This window comes from Hevea brasiliensis, chromosome 7 (genome assembly GCF_030052815.1).
Source record: "Hevea brasiliensis isolate MT/VB/25A 57/8 chromosome 7, ASM3005281v1, whole genome shotgun sequence".
Taxonomy (NCBI): Eukaryota; Viridiplantae; Streptophyta; class Magnoliopsida; order Malpighiales; family Euphorbiaceae; genus Hevea; species Hevea brasiliensis.
Window position 1 is genome coordinate 105,587,278 of NC_079499.1, and position 9,306 is coordinate 105,596,583.

Sequence of the window (9,306 nt, forward strand, 5' to 3'; positions counted from 1 at the left end):
TGCTTAGAGTAGAGAAAGAGAATTTATATAGTCAACCCCAATAAATTTTTGGAAATTCATATAGTCAATCCCAATAAATTTTTGAGATAAGAGTTTAATTGAGTTGAGTTTAATTAGTTGTGGCCTTAGTAAGATAGTTGTGGAAATAAAGGTTCCTTCAAAAATTTATTGTATTACTTTTTTAATCAAAGATAAAAATAATATTGTTCTTTCTTTAATGTTTACATTATGCATAAATTTATCACAAATCCACAAGTTCTTAGTATGTTTTATCAAATGCTGTAATTTAATTTATAAGATTGATTAATAAATGTTTATTGAATCATATTTTAGTGAACTAATTATTAAATTAAAATATTAGGATTTCTTAATTATTATAATTGATAAAAACATTTTCATTTAATATATATATATATATATAACAACTATGAATTAGGAAATATCAAAATTAAGGTAAGAAAAGTAATAGATTAATAGAATTTATTTGAATTAAGCCGAAGCTATCAAAATTATAATGTGCGGTCAATGTTTATAATCATAAAAGATTTTATTAATATAAAAATGATTTTATTTAATGAAAATATTAGGCATATTTAATTAATAGTTATTTTAATTCTTAAATTTCTATAAATATTCTTTTAAAAGTTTTTAAATTTTTTTTAGTTTCACTTATTTATAAAAATATAAAAAATTATATATTTAAAAATTAAAAATAAAATTAAAATTACATTTAAAAATAAAATCGTAAAAAATCGTGCCATGCATGTATTACTTTTAGATAAATTAGAATATAATGGAAAATTCAGATAAAAAAATTCTAATTAAAACGAAAAAAAAATTAAATAACTAATCTTATTTGAGATAAAAAATAACTAAAAACTAATTCTGCAGCTTGTCATTTGCTATGTGCTTCATCCTGATGTAGTCATTGGTTTCCCTTGAGGCAGGCGACGGCTTCGCCTAGTGATGACTTTCAGGTTGGGATTTCGAATCCCTATTCGCGTGCTTAATCCTCAGACTTGATTCTGTGTTTTATGTCTTCGGCCTTTATTTTGTGGGATGGATTACTATTTTGGATAATGCAGATTGGGCTGGAGACTGGAGTCTATTTTATCTTCAATGATATATCCATTTTAATAAAAAAAAAAAAAAAAAATTCTGCAGCTTCAACTTGACAAAATAAGAAGTAAATATGTGTTGGGACGGTTTTGGGGGCATATGAGAAAATGTAGATGCATGCTGCTATCCTAGGAAGATGCACCTTGTGGGGTGTCGTATTCCTTGCCACACGCTACGGCGGGTGATGCTGTACAGGCCCATTTTCCACCAGCTACTTAATTTTCCACCAATTGTTTAAGTAGGGATGATAATTGTTTCTAATCCAACTCATCCCTCACCCCGTATCTTATTAAATTTCTACGATTTTAAAATTATGCAAGACAAAGATAAAGAGAAAGTCTCCTCATTTTAAATCCCTATAATCCTCTCTTATAATAATATATTATTATGCAAGTCTGCATCAACTTGGGCTCCTTTGTTTTTGACCTTCTTATCTCATATTCCTTCTGGTTGAATTCTACACCAAATCTTCGTTGTTGGATCAAAGCCTTCAGATCTCTATCAAGCTTGGTAATTTTGCTTTATAAGTCCTTGTACATGTTTTGGGCAAAAGCAGTGAAGGAGTCAATCTTTTGATCAACATGCTGAGTCCTGGTGAGGACCTGGTCAATCTTGGAATCAATACTGTTTGTAGTGCCTTGTGCAGACGGTAGCATTCTTGGTTTTCCAGTTCAAAACTTCTTCAGCTTGAGTGATCGGGGTTGTCTGACCTTCACTATCAACCTTAGTTGAGTGAAAGAAAGGTTTGGTGGAGATTTTGGTCTGCTGGTCGGTCTGTTGTGCTAATGGAGGAAAATCTGCTTCATAAGAGGTAGGTGAGAACATCATGCAGGGTTGCACCAAAGGAAGTGAAGTCGGAGGGTGGGGGGCATTCAATAATATTCTATGAAGTTCTCTTCCATGGCTTTCTAAACTCTTCTTCTTCTCTCCAAAAACCTTTAAACATGTATCATACTCTTATAATCAGAGATACGTATGCTCTACACTTGCCTCTTTGAGAGGATCCTGTGTATCAGAAATATCTTTGTTTTGACATTAAGGTGCGACGGTCCCGTTATCACATGTATAATGAACAAAAGGACACAGCTAGAGAGTACCTATGGAGAGGGAAGAGGCATAGCATGAGTTCATTATATGTGTGGTAAGGGCTCCCGGCTTATCTTGGTATTAGAGCCTGATTATGTTTGTATTATACATACTTCACTGGTGAGTAGGAGAGAAATCTTCAAACTCTGGTAGTTCTCTTAATTTCTGTATCACTGTTTTTTGCCATCTTCTCTTATCTTGGTATATCGGCTGGAAACTAGTAACTGCTTGATTCCTTCCTAGAAGGTAGAGCGATCTCTAGTCACAACGCCACGTACCAAACATGGCTTGTCAAACACCAAACCCTGTTTCTGAAACTCATCTTTAGACCCCTTCTCCCTCTGAGATTGTTAACCTCACTTCTTCTCTTTCTTTTTCTTCACCACTTCGAAGAACATTATCCTCCAGAATTGATAACCTCGTGGAAATATCCACTTTACCTGAAGATGCTCAGGTTGGAGAATCTCTTCTTCCTCTTCTCAGTCCATACAACATCTACAGACGATCCGGATCTTTGACCAGATCTATCAGATCTCTCATTTCTTCCAGAAGATCGTTGTCAAAAGAATATGTTCAGGCCTCCAGAATGGATCAATGCTCTCTCCAGAGTTCATCTTTGAGCGATGCGTAAACTTAGAAATCCCTCCTCAGCTCATCCCGAGATGGAGGCAAGAAGGGTTTTCTCATCTTCACTTTGGAGCTGTTCGACTTATCCTCGATCTACATGGGCGGCGAGGACTTCCGATAGCAAAGTATCACTCCTCGTCTGAGGTTTTTCTGATATGAACATGCAGTGATAGGGACATGTCTTACCACTTTGCATGGTAGGAAGTGTGGTATTGACGTTTTTTCCTAACTACAATCTTTCCCTTAGAGATCCACATCTCAGCACTGCTTTAAAAGTCCAAATCCAACTCACGGGTGCAGCCCAAGTCACATCTTCCATGATGGCTACGTTACACCACGGATTATCTACGAGTTGCAAGATCATGCGGTAGATCTATCTCGACCATCTGTATCAAATGATGCTCTGCTTGTGCTGCGAACACTGAAACTACTCAACAATTGTTGGATACCTGAGCAGCGCCTAGAAATGAGCTTGAACAGCTCATCCCAAAGGATTGGTTAACCAATTATGAAAGGCTTCATACAACCTCCCAACCAATCCAGATCACAGAATCTTCTTTCAGAAGGAATCCTGATGGAACAGTACAGACTTCCTTCCAGCCACCACGGCATTCTACAGGATCCTTGCCTGTATTCCAGACCATGATGGTCCAGCCATTAGAAAAGGAGCAAGACGACTATCCCATTGGAGCAGTAATACCAGACAATCATTACATCTATCCTCAGAAAATAAATGGTCACTGCCCCTGGGATCTCCCAGGTTCTGGAGCATGCGATGAAGATTGTGACTGTCATGAAAATTACTGGGAAAATGAATATGACCATCCTCTGTCTGACAAAAATTGGAGGAAGCTCACCAAACAAACAAGAAGAGCCTCTTGCAGGTCACAACAAGTTCTCAGAAGAGACTATCCAGATAGTAGCCCATGGATTGGTATCCATGAGGAAACCAAGCAGAAGAAGCCTCTTCCCATCTATGAGCTTGCCCTTGAGATCATCAGAAAGGAAGGAAAGAAACTACCCCCTCTCAAACCAGTTTTTTCCCCTCTGACTTCATTTCCTTTGGTGCAACCCTGCATGATGTTCTCACCTACCTCTTATGAAGCAGATTTTCCTCCATTAGCACAACAGACCGACCAGCAGACCAAAATCTCCACCAGACCTTTCATTCACTCAACTAAGGTTGATAGTGAAGGTCAGACAATCCCGATCACTCAAGCTGAAGAAGTTTTGAGCTGGCAAACCAAGAATGCTGCAGTCTAGAATAAGGCACTACAGCGTATTGATTCCAAGATTGACCAGGTCCTCACCAGGACTCAGCATGTTGATCAAAAGATTGACTCCTTCACTGCTTTTGCCCAAAACATGTACAAGGACTTACAAAGCAGAATTACCCAGCTTGATAGAGATCTGAAGGCTTTGATCCAACAACGGAGATTTGGTGTAGAATTCAACCAGAAGGAACAGGAGATAAGAAAGGCGAAAAACAGTTGGCCTAAGTTGAGGCAGACTTGCATAAGCCCACAGAAGCTCCGGTCTCTTACAGCCCATTCAGCCCTTTCTCTGCCCAAACAACTCCTAATCCTTTTCTTCCTACTCCTGAACCTACTTACTCCCCTTTTGGACCTTTTAATTATTCATATGAACCACCTCCGACATACCACCCGTCTCCTTTGTTCAAACCAACTCCAACACCTGCCAGATATGAGCCAAAGAGTCCATCTTCCTCGGAAGAATCCCATCCTTCAAAAAGTAAAATTGATAAAGGGAAGGACAAATTGTATCCTGATCCTCCTCTTCAGCATATGGTGTCCATACCCTCTAAGCCAGAACCAGAAGAAGATTCTTCTGATGACTCATCTGATGACAGTGAGGACGGATGAATGGATATCACAATACTGCTCATGGCTGATCCTCAGCCAACAGCCTCCCAAACAGGTCCTTCACCAACCACAGATTCTACGGTGGCACTCACAGGCCCTCTGAGGCCTCCTCAAGACCCCTATGTTGAGATCCCTGATGATGAACCAATTCTACATTTTGGACTACCAGGCGCTCCACAACAGACCAGGCCCAATTCAGGCCCATGGTTCACCTTAGATGATGTTCCCCCATCAAAATGGAGAGATCGCCTTGCAGAATTTAAAGCTTGGCTTGATGTCCAAATGCTCCGGGAAGGTGCTGACTCCCACATTATACTCAGAGAATTCATCTCTCGAACTGTTGGCACATTGCAAGATTGGTTTTCCTCCATTGGAGAATATCAGAAAGCTCAATTTTGCCACCTAACTCCCTTACAAGCAGTCAACGCTCTCTTTGCTGAGTTTCTCGGAGATGCATCCTTATACAGCAAGCAGTTAAGACAAGAGTTCTTTGACATGCGCTGCTGTTCTTTAAAAAGATCAGACATTGAAAAACACTACCAGCGCATGACTCAACGTTATTATCTGCTTAATGGTTACAATGATATCAACCTCAGGCATACCTATATTGCCTCCTTACCAGAAGCATTACAACCAGAACTCCACAGAAGTATTGCTGCTACTAGAAGATCAATTAATGCTATCACTATATTGGAATTCCATCAAATGTCTTTGGCAGGTCTGGAATAAATGTGCGTACAACAGTAATTGTTCAAAGATATCATTAACATCTGCAATGCTTTGAAGAATGTATGCCAGAAGTCTCACCTTGCCATAAAATGCAAGGAAAAGAAACTGTGAATGCAAGCCAAAGAAGAAAGCACATTACAAGAAGCATCCCTCTGGGTTCAAACCCCCTTTCAAGCAAAAGAAAGGAAGAAGGCGGTCGGATACTTTGAAAGAAAAGAAAGGGTACAAAGAAGTCGGCAGTGCTATATGCGTAGCAATCGAGGTCATTATGCCAGAAGCGCCCAAAAAACCCCAATAAAGCGGTTAAGCTATTACAACACATCTGAGCTTCTCACATCTCCACGGAGCATGATGATGTTGAATCCTGTTCTCTGAGCAGGCGAACTGATGAATATCTGATCTTTGCCCTTGGGTAGACCTTTGAATCAGAAGAAGATTACTCATTCACTTCAGAAGAATCCAGTTCAGATACTGAAGCCCATTACCCGTCTTACCTGGCCCAACATATCCAATCCTCCCAACCTACTTATGGCCCAGACACTATCCCAATTCCTTTAGTCCCGATTCATATTCTTCCCAGCAAGTATGAACGGCCCATTAGTGTCATTGGCTTCCTGGATACCGGGGCTAACAAAAGCATGATGAGCCCAGCCATCTTACCCTCAGAATACTGGGTCCCTCATGAAGAATACTTTAAGGCTACAGATGGAAATGTTTTCAAAACTAGCCTCATCACCAAGCATCCAATTGGAATCCAGTTCTTCCCCACTTGTATCCTCTGGACTAGGGTCATCAGGTCGGATCTTCCTGACAAGGATTTGCTGATAGGCTTTGACTTGTATCAACAGGCGAAGCATTTGAAGATCCTCCCCACAGGATTGAAATATAAGAGGAATTTTCAGCCATTTACTTCTATCCCAAAGTTATATTCTTTGGCTGATGCCTCAGCTGAATTCCAAGAGCACAAGGAGCTCCTTTTAAGGTCCTGTGCTGATTCCCATGCACATTTTCACCATCACCACCCCCTATGGAAAAACCCAGAATTCTTTGTCAGTCTTCCATTCAAACTCAATGAAAATATTAATCCGACAAAGGCATCATACCCGGGAATGAATCCTACAGACTTGGCTCTAGCCCAAGAAGAGTGCAGACAGCTTCTCCAACAAGGCCTCATAGAACCCACTTCCTCCCAATGGGCCTGCCAGGCCTTTTATGTTGAAAAAAGATCAGAACGACTAAGAGGGAAGAAAAGACTTGTCATAGATTACAAGCCTCTGAATCATTTCCTCCAAGATGACAAGTTCCCATTACCAAAGCCTGAAGCCTTATTCACCCAACTACACGAAGCCCATATCTGCTCCAAGTTTGATCTTAAAGCTGGTTTTTGGCAATTGGGTATTAACCCCTCTGATAGGCCTAAGGCGCTACGCATTCCTCTGACCCAATACCAATGGGCGATCCTTCCATTCGGCCTTAAGACGGCCCCATCAGTTTTCCAAAAGGCCATGACAAGGATATTCGAGCCCATACTACGTAGTGCTCTTATTTATATAGATGATATCCTTCTCTTCTCCAAAGATGTTACGGCCCATAGGACACTCCTCTCCACATTTCAACAATTGGTGAATTCCTATAGAATTATGCTATCAGAAAAGAAGAGCTCACTGGCCCAAACTGACATCGACTTCCTTGGAATGAAATTCAAGGATGGAAAATACCAACCGGGACCTCACATTGCAGAAGAATTACTGAAGTTTCCTGATGAGGACTTGTGATAAAACAAATACAACGATTCCTTGGTATCATCAATTACATCGGAAGTTTATTCGCATGTGGCGCCCACACCGGTATCAAAGATGATTAAAAGGATGCCCCACCATGGAGGGAAGAACAGACATGTGCAGTCAAAAAATTAAAAGAAGTGGCTTTAAACCCGCCACCACTAAAGATTCCCAGCATTAGATATCGCATCCTTCAGACTGATGCTAGTGACACCCACTGGGGTGTAGTCCTCATCGAAGAAATTCAAGGAGAAAAGTATATCTGCGGACATGCTAGTGGAGAGTTCCCAGAGCCTCAGAAACATTATCATTCAGTCTACAAAGAGATACTAGCTGTCAAAAATGGAATAAAGAAATTCGAATTTCATTTGATTGGCCACCATTTCACTGTGGTCATGGACAGCTCATCCTTCCCAAAGGTTCTAGACTTCAAAAATAAGTCTCTTCCTGAACCACAATTACTGAGGCTTAAGGACTGCTTCGCCAAGTATAAATTCACAGTCCAACATATCAAGGGGAAGCACAACTTGGTTCCTGACCTCCTATCCAGACCAAAAACCCTCCACCTGATCCAATCTTCCTCTACACTCCCTTTGATCCTCATGGCATCATCTTCATCCTCTCCACATACTCCTTCTCCAATGCACAATTTCCTGGTTCCTACTCCAGACAGTTTCCCTCCCGGATGTTCACCAAACCAGCCTATCACAAAAATGGCTAAGTTCGCAAGTGATCATCTATTTCACTACCTAAGTGCAAGAAATACCCTAAGGGATTACTCCCCTCCTCATTGTCTTTATCACGACAACCCTTTCCTCACTGTTTGATATCCATCTGGCGAGAACTCATCTGGAAGAACTATGGCTCCTCTGGTGCATGGTTACTCTCTATTCTCTGAGGATAGAATTCCACTCATGGCCCTATATCGGTATGTTATGAACAACACCATGAGAACTCTCTGTCAGTTTGGAATGGTTTAAGCCCAGTTCAGCATGGCGCTCTGATGCAGCGCATCATAGACACCCATGGAATAGAAAGCAGGCCCATCGCTACTCGGCCCAACATCAGAACCCTGTTCATTTTTCACAGGCCTTTCTCTAGAAGGCCCGATGGACTCCTCTGGACCCAGAATACTGAATATGAATGGAGGACTTATGTGGGATCAATTATTGACAAGGAGGCCATGGGACCCTTGAGAAAACAACTAATGAATATCTTTGTGAAATCATGGCTATTATTATGCAGTACCTCCCCATGTGAATTGCACATCACTTGGTCCCATCCGGTCTCTCAGCGATGAGCCTATTAGTGGACCCATCCCATGTGGCAAGATTCCCGAGGATCAATGGACACGAGTCACGAGATGCCATTCAAAGCACTAACCCACCTTCTCACGTACCTGAGACGGTGGCCAAGGACTTTTTGGAATCGATTACGATGACTACGACTATGACACCCTCAATCATCCACCACCCCATGATAAAAGTTAAAGTTTGTCGATCGATAATGTAATAATGTACTGTCTTTATTTTTGCTTTCCTTTATGTTACTTTAAAATTAATCGTGCTTGATTTCTAACAGGTTACTGTAATGTTAAGAGCCTCCTCGCCTATATAAGGAGTTGCTCTCTTGATTTATGTCAGACTTAGTTCCATTTCAATAATATTCTATGAAGTTCTCTTCCATGGCTTTCTCAACTCTTCTTCTTCTCTCCAAAAACCTTTGAACGTGTATCATACTCTTATAATCAGAGATACGTATGCTCTACACTTGCCTCTTTGAGAGGATCCTGTGTATCAGAAATATCTTTGTTTTGACATTAAGGTGCGACGGTCCCGTTATCACATGTATAATGAACAAAGGGCACGACCAGAGTACATATGGAGAGGAAGAGGCATAGCATGAGTTCATTATATGTGTGGTAAGGGCTGGTTTTTGGCAATTGGGTATTAACCCTCTCGATAGGCCCAAGGCGCTACGCATTCCTACGGCCCAATACCAATGGACAGTCCTTCCATTCTGCCTTAAGACGGCCCCATCAGTTTTTCAAAAGGCCATGACAAGGATATTCGAGCCCATAC